Consider the following 17,782-nt stretch of genomic DNA (forward strand, 5'->3'; position numbering starts at 1 on the left):
TATTTTTTTTATTTCAAACCATTGTTTCTGAATTCTTAAGATGAGGATTGATAATTCTATATTATTTGGAAATTATTATTCGAACTTCTGTTCTCATCTTCAGCGTTGTTTTAATAAAGTTTCAGCCTATGTAACCTCCGGCCTTCTTCAGGAGTATCTTGTCGAACTCAGGGGTCTTTATTCATTATAAATAGTAGATAAAGTCACAATTAAAAACTTTTTTAAAAGTGCATATATATATATATATATATATATATATATATATATATATATATATATATATATAATCATATGTAGCGACAAACAGTGCTCTATTGTGATAAGTAGTGAGATTGTACATATAAAAGCAAAACTAGGTTTAAGCCTTCCAAAATTCTTACAAATTGTCCGTAAGAAATCCTGGTGTAACGGATAAAATTCTGAATATGGAACCGGGGCGACGCCGATGAAAACAGAAATGTGGACACACGCATATTCCAGACGGATTTCGATTAACATTCTTGTGTCCCATAAAAATGACCGGAATTGTAATCATCACGAAAACAAAGAAATGTTTATATTCCAGGTCGGGAGAATATGAATTGCGCAACGCAAAATAAAAAAAAGAAGAATGTAATATCTTAATATTTACATTCGAGAAATGTGATTTGATGTCTATATAAGACAGAACATAAACAATTGAATAGGAGAGAGAGAGAAAGAGAGAGAGAGAGAGAGAGGACCGACAGCCGTCGAGCGTGATTGAGATTTTTCCGCCGTTGCTGCCACACATAAACCAACTCCTATAACTAACTTCTCTCTCTTTGACTATGGGCAAAAAGCTTACTTGTAAATAAAACTTATATATTAATAAATTCGTCTCTGTAATGCTTTTGAGAACAACGACAAAGAATTGTCAGGTGTATATATAATTTTAGTAAGCATTTAAAAAGTGCAAGCTAGAAAATTATATATACATATCTGCAATAACGTAACAAAAGTACTTGGCAAATTTCCGTTATAAGTGACGATCTGAAATGCGGGCGATGCTACGAATACAATTGCAGCTTACTTAGGATTTCTATCTAGTCAGGGTTGACGGAACGAGAGAGTGGATTAAATAAAGGGTTCAGTTCGAATTTTCGTGAAGATTTTCAGAGTTCAACAGAAAAATTCTCAACTTCAACAAGCTACACCGTAAGAAGGTCGGAGGTTACCTTGTGGAAATCTGAGAACAGTAGTCCGAAAAATCTGTATAATACGAACCATGTAGAACAAACAAATAAATAAATTTGACGGTAACAATTTTGAAAAATTGATCAGAACCTTGTGTTTAATCTTTTTCATTTCCTTAATCAAAGGATTGGAAATATTTGATGCTCTTTAATACCTTTTTCTAAAATATACGAAGGTGTGAAATGCAATCACGTGACAAAAAGAAAAGAAAATAATTAAAAAAACAACAATAAAAAAACACAATAGTTGGCGATTGAAAAAAGAAACGAAAACAAAAAACATGAGTCAATCATTTTTTTTCCCTTTTTCGGCAAGTATATTTTTTAAAAAGGATTTATAATCGCAGTGAGCGCTAGCAGTTAGTGACACTTGCGTAGAGAGAGGGGGTGGGGATCAAGAAGTGAGAAAGTGTGTGTTGTGGGGGTGAGAAGACGGTGTGAGGGGGTGGAGAGACTGAGATGGCCCGGTCAGTGGTGAAAAAAGGGGGCGTAGAAGGAAAGAAAGAGGCGCTACGGAAGTGGAGCAAGTGTGCGTCCAATGGTCGAAAGCAGTGGTCGCAGATGTCGCGAAAGAACGTCACTTCCGGCTGTCCGACTGTTGGTGCGATTCGCCTGTCTTCGTGTCCGCACGGGGGCAAACAGGAACCCTTACTTCAGAGACCCTGAAAATAGATTTTTTAAAAAAGAAAGAAAAGAGAAAAGAGAAACTTTGAATTATAACAGGTAGAGATTTTCAATAAAATTTAAATGCCCACGGCTATTTTGGTTACTTGAACATTAGAAATAGAGGTGCTCGTTTACGAAAGGGGTACCAAATTTCTGACCTTAGAAAATTTAATTCACGTGATATTAGATAACTAGTGTAACATTAAACGAGATAGCATTAAATAAGTAAATCTGAATGAACATGGATGTAGAGAGCATGAAACGATATGGAGAAACGCATAATGATGATAAAGCCTTTTTTAATGGAAAAAATATACTTAGATGCGAAAATTCTCTGTGTTCTCTATTTGCCAAAAAGAAATAACAGAGGTAAAACAGGCAAAAAGAAGTGATTGTTGGAGATGCGTTCCAAATAAAAGAAGGCAAATTTCTATAAATCATGGAAGGTTTTTTGGAAGGAGTAAAACGGACACTACAGACGTTCATATATAAGTATTTGGGGCATGTAAGACTCCAGGGACAAGACTAAACAAACCAGTTTTTATCTTATACATTGTGCGTTGAAATTGTTTTTGTTATTTTTTATACACTTATTTATGTACGACTTTTAAGATTAACAAAATCGCAAAGTAACAAAATATAAAAATAACCAATTAAAAAAGCAGAAAAAAGAACAATTGTTTTATTTCTAAAATAAAAAAATAGTATTTTAGTGTCGCCCGAATGTAGGATCGAACCTCCACCCTCTAGGAGAAAAATATATATATATATATACATTAGTAATATCTGTGAGAAGAAAACTAGCAGAGTTCGCGATGATTAAAATAACAAGTTCAAATATTTATTTATATAATGCATAACACTAGTTTAGAACAAGATAGTAGAGCCGGTTTCGAATAAAAAAAATGGTTAACACATAGTTGCGTCCCGTTGAGATTCATCAGCCATAATGTCAACGAGATTTGTTGATTCGAAACCGACGGTACCGTGTTGTCTAAACGTTTGTATTATATATATATAATATATATATATAATATATATTATATATATTATATGTTATATATATATTATATATATATTATATATACTATATATATTATATATATATATTATATTATATTATATATATATATATTATATATATATTATATATATATTATATATATATATTATATATATATTATATATATATATTATATATATATTATATATATATTATATATATATTATATATATATTATATATATATATTATATATATATTATATATATATATATTATATATATTATATATATATATATATATATATATATATATATATATATATATATATATATATTCGTAGATTTTGTTGTTGATTTTTAAACGATATTATCAACAACAAAATCTACGTAAATATATAAACGATAAAAACTAAGCAGTAAAATTGTCTATGACGTAATGGATTAAGACGCCAGACTGTAATACATGAGTTTCGGTGTTCGATTCCTAATAAGAGTCAAGCTACACTGAAGAGGGGTAACATGCATGTACGTAGATTACTTTAAAAAATGATATAATATATAGATATATATATATATATATAGAGAGAGAGATTGTTGGAGAGCTATTGGTTACACATTAGCAAACGTGTTTCAATGACCCCCTAGCAGGGAAAATCACCTCATCAGGCCAAAAACCATCCACCTAGCTCTACCTACGTATTGAGCACTTTTGAAGTAAATACTTAAAGTTTACGCATAAATCTATACTTTTATATATTAATTTTATGTGAGTAAATGAAGTAATATATATATATATATATATATATATATATATATATATATATATATATATATATATATGACAGTAGACATTGAATTTTTAAGATTATTTTTTGCAGTCTCATAACTCTAGCTCCCATCAATTTTTCTTTCGCTCTCACGTCCCATGAGCGATGCTTTTGATAAAGGAGGAAGAATTACTGTTTTCTGAGTTGGAAGCTGTAACATTTGATTATTGGCTAGTTTTAACCCTGGGAGGTATTTCTTTTAACTCTTTACATCAAGTGATTCATGACTTGCCTTGTGCGATTACTAATATATGCAGTGATTGCAGGTGATTAAATGACTTACTGACTTGATGGTTTTCTAACGAACGATAAAAAATATTTTTTTGTATAGTTTAAAAGGTTAAAAACTTCCAAGACTATATACACACACTTCATTTACTCACATAAAATTAATATACGAAAGTATACATTTATGCGTAAACTTTAAGTATTTATTTTAAAAGTGCTCAATATGTAGGTAGAGCTAGGTAGTAAGTTATAAAATATATATGGCGATTAAGCTTAATCGCCATATATATTTTATAACTTACTATATATATATATGTGTGTGTGTGTGTGTGTCTGTGTGTGTGTGTGTGTCTGTGTGTGTGTGTGTGTGTGTGTGTGTGTGTGTGTGTGTGTGTGTGTGTGTGTGTGTGCCCGCGCACATATAACAAAGCATAAACCATGTTGACGAATTTATATAAAACCAAATTATTTGTTATAATATTTGAACAGTAATGAATGTACGGGACATTATAAAGTAAATTCAGCCAGCTTTTCCTCAGGTGGATTTTACGTTTACATTGATAAAAAAAAAAAAAAAAAGAGAGCGTTCTTTTCTTTTTATTTTTCATTTTTTTTTTTTTTTCATTGAATTCCGTTCACAAATTTCAGTGGTACCCTCTCTACTAGACACTTTTCGATATGGACATTTCGCATCAAAAGATGTTTATATGTTTGGTATTAATTTCAGAAAAACAAAAAAGCAAAACGAAAAGCGTCCTTCTGTCAAAACTGTAGCTGATGTGATCACTGAAACTAGTTAAACTCTTTCTATTGTTTCATTCCGTATATTAAACTTCATATTCGTCTCTGAGGAGCTGTATAATAGTCTTCCACTATCTAATGAAACACGTGGAAGACGTACTATAATGTGATAACTAATGATATGCATGTATGTATGTATGTACAATTTGGATTCTAAACATAGCATTTTGACACTTGGACATTAGGGGTTACTATTTGGGAATATGTCTACAATGGACCGTGGGGAGTTGAGCAGTGAGGTATCTGTTCGCATCATATTTACACTTTTGCATATTAGTACAGTCAAAGAAGCAGGAAACAGGGAGAAAATTCCAAAGTTTAATAGCCCGAAGGAAGAAACTATTAGAGTAAAAGCCTTTCCGACATCTAGTGACCTCAACCGTAGAGGGGTGGGATTTTGCTGCTTGTCAGGTAAAGCGGGAGTATTCACGTCGGAGGGGCACACGCGCTATCAGTTCATCAGGGTACATTTCATTAAATTACTTGTAAAACAGGCACAGTAATACAACATTACGGCGATAGGATAGAGGTTGGATCATAGCTGATAGTGACAGATGGTAGATGCTCCAACCCATATGTTGCATCAATACTCTATGTATGCGCGAATAGTGGATTTGTAAAGGTATATGATACTCTATGGTGTGAGCAATTTTTTAGCATGGTAGAGTGACAGAAGATACGTTCGAAGTTCATCTCTGCTCTATCGTCATTATCATGACAGGTGTTCGACTCAGCTTCACTCTATACCGCCCCCGCCCGAAAATATTCGCGGCAAACACTCCCCTCGCTACAACCACTGTTAGCGATTCCCCTTACTCTCTATTTGTGCCTAAACCTAGGCACAAATTTCACGATCAATACTTTTTTTCACAGAAATACTCGTATGTGGAAAACAATACTGCGGAGCTGCTTCCTAGCAAACTATAATATGATCGTTTTTGAGCCCAACGTAAACAAGTTTTGTTGAACCATTTTCTTACTTAATTTGTACTAATTTCCACCACCACTGATTATCACAGTGATGTCCTACCTGACATTTATAAAGCATTGTCCTTGAGTGCCCCCAGGCCTTGATAAGCGTTGGCTTTATAATAAAAAAAAATCTGTAGAACATGTTACCGCGGGACTAAAATGTTTTCAAGTTCAATGTCAACAAATATCTGTCGAATCGTCATATGAGTTAATCATAGTTATTGATCCTTACATAGCACTGTTCCATCATTAAATGGAAATTTGATTAAGCCTTAACCTCAAGTGGCTTTTTACCTTTGTAAGTTGTTAACGATTAGTATACGGGGTTGAACGATAAAATTGATAGAAAAGACAACATGATTCCATTTCCGTTTGATGAAACGGCCAGTTGTGCACAAATCCCAAAGCGGATAGGAGCCTTCTATCATGTCTGGAAGTGATACAATGTTTAACGAACGAGATTGGAGCTGCGCCGCTATACAACTCATACTCTCTACCGATCCAAGTTATGACAACAGGACCATTGCCTACACCTTCAAAATGCATAGCTGGATTGACATGAATAATTTTCGGCCACGGTCATAGCCTTTGGTGTGGTTTCAAGTGAGGGCCATATCATGCCACCTCACATCTTCAAAGTCAGCTTGAAAGTCAACACGAAAGTATACCTGGATGTGCCGAAGAGTGTGGTGATCCCCTCGTGCAATCAGGTAGCAACTGGTGTGGCAGCAGGATTCACAAATCCAGAGAGACCAAGGCTTGGCTTCAGAAGGAGTGCTATGACTTTCTGCGATTCTCTCACTGGGCCCCTCCTCCTGCAAAATCCGCTGGACTATTTCGTTTGGACATACGTCGAAAACATCACCAACATGATCTCTCACAAAACCAAAACCAGCCTGATCGTCGCCATCCGCCGAGTATTCGCCGGGCTTCCACTGACACTTTTGGAAAAGGCATGCTCCCAGTTCCGAACCCGTATCGAGGTGGTGATTCAGGATGAAAGCGGTTACATTGACTAGATGTCAGCTCTACTACATAATCAAGTTACCTGAATTGATTTTTTCAATAAAATTTTTTAAATAAAGCCGTAGTGTTGTTTTCTTTAGGGCGACAAATTCATCGTTCCACCCATTATATAAAAATCATCAAGTTTGAGTAAAAAAATGAAAACACAATGCCCTCAACCAACCTCAATATTTATCAGAAGAATTTGCAGGTATTGCAACGTTGATCCAAAAAATGTCATTTAATAACACACAGTAATCGCTACAGCCAACTCAGTACCAAATTTGGTTTGACATGTCGCAGAATTTTCAAGAGGGTATTAAGTTTTCTCCGGGTGGAACCGTCTGTCAGGGTAGGCGCTAAACGTTAATTTAGTTAAGGAAAAGAAGTTTCTACTTTTCTTTTCTTGTAAGAAAAGTTAGAATGTCTACATGTTAACGTTTTTTTTTTTTTTTTGCGTTGTTTGTTTGTATTTCTTTTGCAAAAGAACGCAGGTGGCTTTGGAATACGGGTGGCAGCATGGTAGTTGCGCTGGAAATACTCAATACACATTAAAAAAACGCATAAACATATTAACACCTTACATAATTTAAAAGTGTAAAGAGCCCGTTCTTTCATAGAACTACTCGTTTGTGAAATATAATACCGCAAGACTGTTTCGCAACTGACTACAACATAACCTTTTTCAAGTCGTGTTAATACATTCTTGTTGTGTTACTTGGTGTTTAAATAAAGACATTCTAACCAGTTTCAAACATCGTCTCCAGGATTACAGGTGTTTGTTTCGCTGTTCACCTTAAACATCTAGCAACGCTAACTCTAACCTTTATCCTCAAGTAAATTTGGGCCTTGATACGCGGATATGCATTAGAACAAAATATTTACCTTTTTCTATGTCTTGAACTTGAAACTGACTATACTGCAATAAACTGGGAAGCAGTCTCGGGGTATTGTGTTCCACAAAATAAAAGTTTTAGAAAAGATGACTGTTCGTGAAAAGTCTGCCTGGTTTGAGGTACACAAAAGAAAAAAGGAAAATCTGTTGTAGTTGTGGTAGTTAGACGAGTTTGTGTTGTGAATTTTGCTGTGAAGATTTTACATATGGAAACTAGCGATTGGAGTTCAATCTAATATAAGGATAGAGTATAGCAAATAAATATAAGAATATAATATAATAATATATGGCTAGCAGGACATGTGGAAATTCTACAGCGAACTCATTCATGTGTAATATATTGATTGTTGGCATTTTGTAGATGTTTAGCGTAAATAGAGACGCTCTGATATCATTGTAACTCTTTTGTTAAAACTGCAAAAGTACACTGCGTATCAAATTATTAACGTGTTTACATTTTTTAAAAAATATTTAAGGAACGAGTGAATAAAAATCCATGAAACCTTGAGAAAGTGCTTACGATACTATTCAGCTACTCCAGTCGAAAAATAAAAGTATTTAAAGCAGTATTAGCGAAACTATGGCAGGAGATAGAAATATCTGTTGATTTCAGTGTGTTAAGTTATTAACGAGGTTGAGAAAAACACACACAATATACCTATAACCTCTTTAATTGAAATAATTTTCAAACATTAAATGAACTAGGGAAAATGCTTAGAACACAATAACTACATACGTTGACATAATCAGTACGGATATGCTATTCTTTTTTATGAATGACTTGTTTCGATTCTAGCTGATAGCACCTAAGTCATATATATATATATATATATATATATATATATATATATATATATATATATATATATATATATATATATATAGTTTTGATCTCACTATGATATATTAGGTTTTAATATAATAATCGATATAGAATTGCTTCTATAATAATAAATACGTAATCTGCATGTATTAAAATATCATAATTAAGCGTATTAAAATATCATAATTAAGTGTATTAAAATATCATAATTAAGCGTATCTTATGACCGCGCAACGCCACGCGGTCTGCTAATATATATATATATATATATATATATATATATATATATATATATATATATATATATAAAATGAAAATTACAATTGAATTTACCGAAATGATCCAAGATGGTAAAATTAAAGTAAATTATAAATATTAAAGAATTAATATTTATAAAATTATCTCAGCCAGATATAAAAGCTCGATAATACCAAATAGGAAATAGAGCTCATAATATCCGCAAACAGTTAATGAAATATGTTAAAAAACACTTTGAAATGAGTTAAAAACATATTTAATCTGAAAAGGAAACACTAGATAAATGGATAGGACTATCTATTTATCTAGTGTTTCCTTTTCAGATTAAATATGTTTTTAACTCATTTCAAAGTGCTTTTTTTAACATATTTCATTAATTGTTTGCTCATATATATATATATATATATATATATATATATATATATATATATATATATATATATATGTATATATATATATATGTATATATATATATATATATATATATATATATGTATATATATTAAATTGTAATTCAATGAATTTCAAAAAACTCTCATTGAAATGAAATGAAGTGGTTGAGTTTCAAATACAAATACTCCTGCCACAGAACTTCTGATAAATATAATGTTTTCACTTTGACTTTCCATGTCTCACTGACTTTAGCAAATAGGGTGCATACCTTTATAACTATTTGCTAATATTTTCACTCCTCTGATGAGATGGTAGACATCGAAACCCTATAGGTTAAGGAGATAAACTTTCTAAAACATTCTTTGTCTTGCTTAGAATAATAAAAATTCTTTGATATGAAACTCAACCACTTCATTTCATTTCAATGAGAGTTTTTTGAAATTCATTGAATTACAATTTAATTTATTTGCTCTATCTTGAATATCGAGCAATTCTCGTTTAGATGGGATAACTTATAGAATATTACTGCCAGTAATATTTTGTAGACCTACAATCTCACGTTTACATAACCACTGATTGTTAAATAAAAACTACTCCGAAGTATATGTATATATATATATATATATATGACACTCGATGAATACCTGTGCCAGGACTGTTAAAATTGAAGAACAGTTTTCCACCACTTTTTATGTCATTTTACAAAAAATTAAAATCAATATAACATTACTAAACCATATGTCTAGAATCCTTATTCCAATTTTGATCAAAATCTATTACATGATTTAGATTCTGAAAGATGTCTTAAATTTAAGGCAATGTTATGAAACCTCGAGAAGAAATTTAAGAACATTTAATTGTCGCCAAATGAGTATTCAATTTAATGAAAATCTGAAATATTCGAATTTTAAGTGGAAAGTTGTGAGCACACAGTGCATTCTCAAATTACTTTAAATTATTACAAAGAAGTTGAAGATTGGAATTTATATCTATATTAATTGATATCTAATAGTTATTGTTAACATTTCACAAAAATCGGAAGAATTCAACTTTGCACGAATGGTTTTCACTCCTCTATGTTTCCTGTACATGAACTAAATTAAACGAAATACAGTCAACGTTACTCACTTAGCAGCTATATTCGAGAAAGCATAATGATTGATTAACTAGTTAAAGAGTGAATGCTGTACATACACACATGGTAGCTTCCTTCAGTCTTGACAGACTATGGATATCCACTGTAAGCTTGTGTTGTGCAATCCCCAATCACATATCTTCTGAGTCGACGTAGTTAAATACCAGTGGCAAGTGCAGATTCAGGACGACTAGGAACAATACTAAGATAAGTGAAAAGCACATACGGCGCCTAGAATTCCCAAATAGTTACCCATCTGGTACTTGCCAGGCTCAACGTTGCTTAACTTCGGTGATCTGATGAGAACCGGTGTGTGAACGTGATAATGTCATATGTACACACCCATACCAACATATGTACACACACATACCAACATATGTACACACACATACCAACATATGTACACACACATACCAACATATGCACATACTTAACTTCATACAATTAGAGATTACCTTCCTTTATCTTACGTGTACAGGAATAGTTATTTATACATATAGATAAATAACCAACCATCCATCACTTTCATCGACAATAAATACACATTGTTATATTTTCATATATAAGTATGTCGTCATTCTTAAAAGCACAGAATTAAATACAACATTTTTACTAGAAGGCTATTCTTCGTATACATTATACAAGATCTCGATATTTGATTTTAATTAGAAATTCCTCCATTTTTATTCTTATGGCTTGTTCTACGCAAAAGTTCAATCTGCTTCAGTTCTTTTTCAAAAAGTAACTATTCCGATAGGAAAGATTATTATAATGGAGGCAATTTAAAATAATGAAATAAAGCGCTGAAAATGTAAGGGAGATTATTCCTATTTTACCTTGAACGTAATAATATGCATTATCTCCTCTGCATTGTGAGCTTTTCCATGTCTCTTTATGACTTACGAATTATCATGTATTCACTATAAGTTCTGATGCAAGCCATTATCAGCGATTGCTTACTGATAATAATAGGAGTTATAAAATCTACGGAGTTCGAATGACAACAAATATAATCAGATTCCCAATACTCTTCGCCTCTTTCGATAACTATTATAAAGAAGTTTTTGTTATAGCAACAGCCGCTTGCCATTGCTTTCTCGATAGCAACGACTATCAGTCTACTCTGGGATTTGGGTGGCAATAAACAAGGTGCCAGTTCTCCCCGCACATTTCCAGTAGAGGTCTGGTTAGTGCTCCTCGCTCTTTTTCCATTTTCTTTGACCCTTTACGATGATTTTGCGAGATATCGACTGAAGGTAATTTCAACTTTTGCAGAGGGGGATATTCAACGAGGTTTGTTGCAATTTCAGTTCCTTAGAGTTCACGTAGTCCATATGTTTGTTTTATTTTAGTTGCAACTTCTATGTAGTTGTTTTCCGCATTCAAGGGTTGTTCTCAATATATCATTTTTATTATAAGTAAGGGATCAGGGCTCTATTAAAACTTTGCTTTCTAGAGTCTATATCAGGCCTTAGTTTCATCAGATTGAAGGCCGCCTGAAAATGCTTGTCGCCAGTTGTGCATATAAGATGAGAAATAACGTATGTATTGGCTCAACAGAACAGAATCTAAAGCGTTCAGTAAGAACGGCTCAAGTGTTTATCGAATGAGTCAAACATACAAATGTTATTCTCCAAAGATGGCGGCAGATCGTGTTTCAAAATGGCGTCCGTGTTTTTCTGCGGTTGCCTGTTTCTCCTTTGGTTTTCTTAATGCCATCTGAGGGCACGAATCGTGATTGCAGTTCGGCTCGCTCTGAAAAAAAAAACCGCATCTACTTTTTTGACGCCCTCATCTACACTCAGCAGCTTAAAGAAAGAAGAAAAAAATAGTCGAACGAAAGAATGAAATAACGATAGAAATGACAACAGGAGTGAAAAGGGGAACGAAGGAGAAAGAAAGAAAGGAAACAAAGGAAGAAAATAAAATTGAGAAATAAGAGTTTTTGATTATTTGTCTAACTACTTATCTACCTGCTTTCTTGGGCTTCTCGCCATTATATAGCATTAAGCATGCGCACGAGAGAGAGAGAGAGAGAGAGAGAGAGAGAGGGGGGAGGACAGAGATAAATAGTGATATATATATATATATATATATATATATATATATAGAGAGAGAGAGAGAGAGGGGGGAAATAGTGCGAGAGAGAGAGACGACTAGGGAGAAAGAGAAAGAAGAGAATAAAAGGGAAGAGGAAAGAAAGAGCGAACAGTTAAGAGAGAGAGATGGAGATAAATAGTCTGCTATAGAGATAAAGGTATATATCTGTATCTATATGTCTCTCTCTCTCTCTCTCTCTCTCTATATATATATATATATATATATATATATATATATATATCGAGAGAGAGAGAGAGAGAGAGAGGAGAGAACGAAATAGATAGATAGATAAATAGATAGATAGATAGAAAATAGCGCGAAAGAAAGAACGAAAGTGGGTAGAGAGAGAAAAAGGGAACTAGGGTGCGCGCTCGAGAGAAAGAGAGAGAAAGAGAGGGGGGATAAATAAATAGTCAGTGTGAGAGGTAGAGGTAGATAGATAGGTAATAGAGAGTGTATGTGTGTGTGAGAAATAGAAAGAGAGAGAGAGAGAGCGCGAACGATTGTATAAGGATTCAGGACGATGAGGACGAGTGCTGCTATAAACAAGATGTAATAAACTGATACACTTCGCGTCTAGACTCGTGAACGCGGATGTGAAAGACCCTAACTGGTTGAGCTCCCTTATTAGTCTATCTCCCTTTTTATCTCTCAGCATTCTTTTACCTGGCGACAGAATATTCAGATGCAATTAACATACAGGAGGCCGCATCTCCTCAAGTACAGCATTCAACAGCATAAATATACATTGGGAAGAACATAACCGGCGTATTAACATATATATGATAATAAGATATAGCTGCTGAAGCGATTAATTAGGTAACTGCGCAAAAGAAATATAGGTTTTGCAGTATTTGCCATAATAGTGCTCGATATAAATGTAACATAGTTTGTTTTATATAACTAACTACAAAGTTACCTTGCACAGTTGAAGTAAGTATTATTCTCCATTTTTCTAAAATAAAAAGCAATATATATATATATATATATATATATATATATATATATATATATATATATATATATACATATTTAATGAGTAAATGGTGAATGTTAAAAAAAACTAGAAAAGTGCTCAATACTACTGTAGAGCAAAATATATTTTTTTACCGTTTTTAATTTGCCTAATTACACATGTTTCCACTACCGGAATTGAATTAACGATCCCATAGTTTCATCAGACTTTGCAGATTTCAGCAAATCTGCAAAGTCTTATGAAACTATAGGATCATTAATTCGATTCCGGTAGTAGAAACATATGTAACTAAGTAGATAAAAATGGTAATAATCACACACACACACACACACACACACACACACACACACACACACACATATATATATATGTATATATATATATATATATATATATATATATATATATATATGAGGAGTTCAAGAAGAATTCGAAGTGCATATATATCCCTTACTCCTAATGATGTAATTTCCTTATTGAATTGATGATTAGATTTATATGCATTATTATATATTTTTGTAATGCAGATTTTTTTCCTTTTGTATATATATATCAACAGCAGCAGCAGTCTGTCGTATTCCGACGATGTTCTTCAGAAAAAAACCTCCAAGTAATGATGTAGTCGAAGAGAGTAGGCTACTTCGATCTTGGATGTTTCCAGTTGTACCACTTGTCTGGAATGTTGAAGAACATGTTTATGGTTGTCAGCTGATGCTTTGAGGAATTCATTAGAAACACTTAACGGTTGTAATTCATTTTCCCCATTCCAAACTTCCGCAATGTTTGAGACCACGATTCGTGATCATTTCCTACTCTTGCACCTAAGTCTCCTAACAGAATGAGTTTGTCATCAGCAGAGGGATCGGAGAGAATTATGTTCGATGAACGATGGAATAGTTCTTTGGCTTAAGTATCGCTGATCCTCGTTGGTGCATAGGCTGCGATCAGTTTCAGGTATTTTCTTTGACTAATGTGAATCCTTAAAGATATCGGACGGTCATTATTTTCTGTTGGCAGTGATTCGTGTTCTTTAACAAGTAGATTCGATATTACAAATGCAACCCTTTATTCTCGTAAGACCAGTAGAACGTGTTCACTTTTTGTTTGAGTTGTCTCTGGTCTGGTGCTCCAATGTCAACCTTGTTATGTGATATAAGAGCTGTTCTTCTTTCAAATCGTTCTTCATTATCTAAAAAGGTTCTGAAATTCCATGATGCAAGAATAAGATACGTGCTTGATTTCTTATTAGTGTTGTGGATTACGGCTGCCTGCGGCCTACCAGCCAGACGCTTGTGAACGAACATTTGTTTAGTCCATCGTTTCCAGAACTCTCCCCTAATTGGAGCGGCCAGTGCATCCCTGAATAAAGTTGTCTGGTCATCGGAGCAGCTGCCTTGCAACGCGGTCGTTTTTCAACATAAACACAACCATCACACACCGACTACCTGTGTGCAGAGATCACACTGCAGCTTCCAGTTGATCAAACCTGCCGGTACTCCTTCATTCCGACACTACTGGTCTTTTCAACTCCCGTCCTAGCTTGAACAATTGTAGAAGCAAGGAGATTGCCCAGTACTGCCAGCACACTTTCCATTGGAAATAAAAGTGCACAAGCAATGGCGAACCAAGATAATCTGCACACTTGTAGCAAAACATATCCGATGGCTGGAGTGGATCTGAATCAAATTGCACAACCCCTTTTTCAACCGCGTCGGCATTGCGGTGCTGACTCGTTTGCTGAGTAGCCGTTGTGACTTTCATCCTCTTCTGCCATAACACACTTTTTGCTAGAGTGTAGTAAGTACTGATAGTACAATGTCAATCCATCATCCGTATCAGTTACCCAGAGGGGGGAGGCTTGTGGATGCTGCACCTTGCCGAAGGATACGCGTAGATAGCAACGATTAAGAGGTAGCGACATTCTCCCCAGAAAACTGGAATTCTCATACCAGGGTCTCGCTGCCGAATGTAGTTTATGATCATATTCAGAACATATATATATATTATATATATATATGTATGTGTGTGTGTGCGTGTGTAATGATTGTATTGCTGTTGTTTCCTAGATGTTAATCCAATGAAACTTTAGTGCTTATCAGCAGTATCAAATAAAAGTACAGCATTTGTATTTTCATGAATATTATCGGCTACATATGTGCATACATGTTTCAGTTGTGATTTCTAACGAAAAGCCATGTCTTGCGATCAAACTGAGAGAAAGGTGATTCAAGCTCTCTGTCCTGAAGATATTGATTTTCTTAAAAAAATTGCAAGTGAAATATGTATAGAAATATGTAGCCAATAATATCTGTATAAATAAAAAATATTCTACGCGCAGACATGTTTTTTAATTATTTTTTCGTATTTTTAACCGGTTCTCTTCCTTTTTCCTTCTCACTTTCCCCTTTCTATTTTGATTTACTTTCTATTTGTTTGTGACACCTTTAACTCATATATATATATATTAATAATCACCTAAAAACTAAACAATCAGCAAGGGGATAACACATTTTAAATTGAGAAATGTAATAAGAGTCTCAGAATACACTACCAAATAAAAATTAAAAACTAAAATGACCCCAATGTATTACGAATAATGTAGAAAATAAAATGAAATATTTTTTGCTGAGTTAAAAATTGTTACCCCCCTTTAGTTTGTATGATTTCAATCTAATTCAAATTTAAAAGTTACTAAACTTCAACAATATTTTTTTTAATTCGAGTCATCAGCATATAGCTAGCATACACCGGGTCCTTACTACAAGGACACCGAAATAAAAGTTAACACACAGACAATACCTTGTACACAGAAACAAACTCCTACAATTGAGCAACAGGTATATGCTAGCGTGTTAATAGATATACCGCAAAGATACATCATGTGAAAAAAATCATATATATATATATATATATATATATATATATATATATATACATATATATATATACATATATACATATGTATATATATACATATGTATATATACATGCATATATACATATGTACATGTGTATATATATATGCATATATGTATATATACGTATGTATATAGGTATATATATGTATATATATATATATATAGATATGTATGTATATATATATGTATCTATACATATGTATATATGTATATATATAGATATGTATATATGTATATATATACATATGTATATATGTATATATATACATATGTATATATATACATATGTATATATGTATATATATGTATATATACAAGATTATATATATATATATATATATATATATATATATATATATATATATATATATATATATATATATATATTTACTTACGAAAGTACCCGTCGTTGACTGGGTTCAAAAACAGCCTACAGAAAATAGACTCTGATTTATGAAAGTATGATAGATTATGAAAAGGAAGGGTTGTAAAGAGATAGCTTCGAATTTGGGGGTATCAAAACCAAAGCAAAATATGATGAAAGTAAAAATAAAATAGATCAACCCTATAATTTATTATACCATACCTGTTCACACTGAAACACTTATCACAATATTCTGTGGATCTATAATAAAAATTTTTTTAAAAACTTTGTGACATATTTCCATTCTATGGAGGTCTGTCGCGAACACTCCATAATTTTATTGTACCATATTTCTTCAAACTGAAACATAATTATCAAAGTATACTTACGCAGATAGATATGTAAAGTCTTTATTAAAGCTTGTGCCTATTTCCATTCTATGGAGGCCAGGCGCGAACGCAGACCCCACAATTTTATTATACCATCACTATTTAAAACATACTTATCAAAGTATTATTATGTACATCTATATAAAAAAAACACTTGTAAACGTTTTTTTTTTATTTTTTTATTTTTTATTTCCATACTTTTTGGACCAGGCGCGTACGAAGACCCCACAATTTTAATGAATCATTATTATGCCAGATCAAACATACCTATGCCTGTGTCTATATACATCTTCTATCATTATATGTGATCAGTTTTCTATAATAGTCAACCATATAGGAGCCTATCCGTGACCAGACACGCACACAGACTTCAGCTTTGTATTATATATATATATATATATATATATATATATATATATATATATATATACTTATCTTCACTTTAAACAAGGCATATAGCCACTTGGACGTAAGGGGCTACTAATTGGGACATGTTGGTTTACATTCAGAGAAGCAGGTAGGGAATTCAAAAGTCCAGCTGTTCGAGGGAAGAAGCTATTAGAGTAGAAAGTTGTCTGGCATTTAAGGACCACAACAGTGAAGGGGTGTGATTTTGTTGTTTAACGGGGTTGTCGGGGATATGAACGTCGACGGGTCACAAGTGCTACGATATCATCAGAGCACATTCCATTAAAATACTTGTAAAACATGCACAGGGATGCAACATTGCGGCGATGGGTCAGGTGTTGGAGCCTAGTTGACAAATTGGGACCTATTAGATTGGATACCTTTTTTGGCGGCCCTATCCAAGAGG

General features: G+C 33.1%; 1 protein-coding gene and 1 pseudogene across 1 annotated transcript in view; both read right to left on the reverse strand.

The window, feature by feature from the left end:
• Nucleotides 1–1,495: 1,495 nt before the first annotated feature.
• The window catches only part of LOC145292902 (uncharacterized), a 48,105-nt gene continuing 31,818 nt past the window's right edge, over nt 1,496–17,782 (reverse strand). Inside the window, exon 2 of the mRNA XM_080139040.1 lies at nt 1,496–1,876. The gene's annotated coding sequence lies outside the window, so the exon portion shown is untranslated. The remainder of the gene's footprint in view (nt 1,877–17,782) is intronic.
• LOC145293606 (5S ribosomal RNA) lies at nt 10,441–10,557 on the reverse strand (annotated as a pseudogene).

The sequence above is a fragment of the Euprymna scolopes genome, chromosome 14, assembly GCF_053919585.1.
Source record: "Euprymna scolopes isolate OS-2025 chromosome 14, ASM5391958v1, whole genome shotgun sequence".
Lineage (NCBI taxonomy): Eukaryota > Metazoa > Mollusca > Cephalopoda > Sepiida > Sepiolidae > Euprymna > Euprymna scolopes.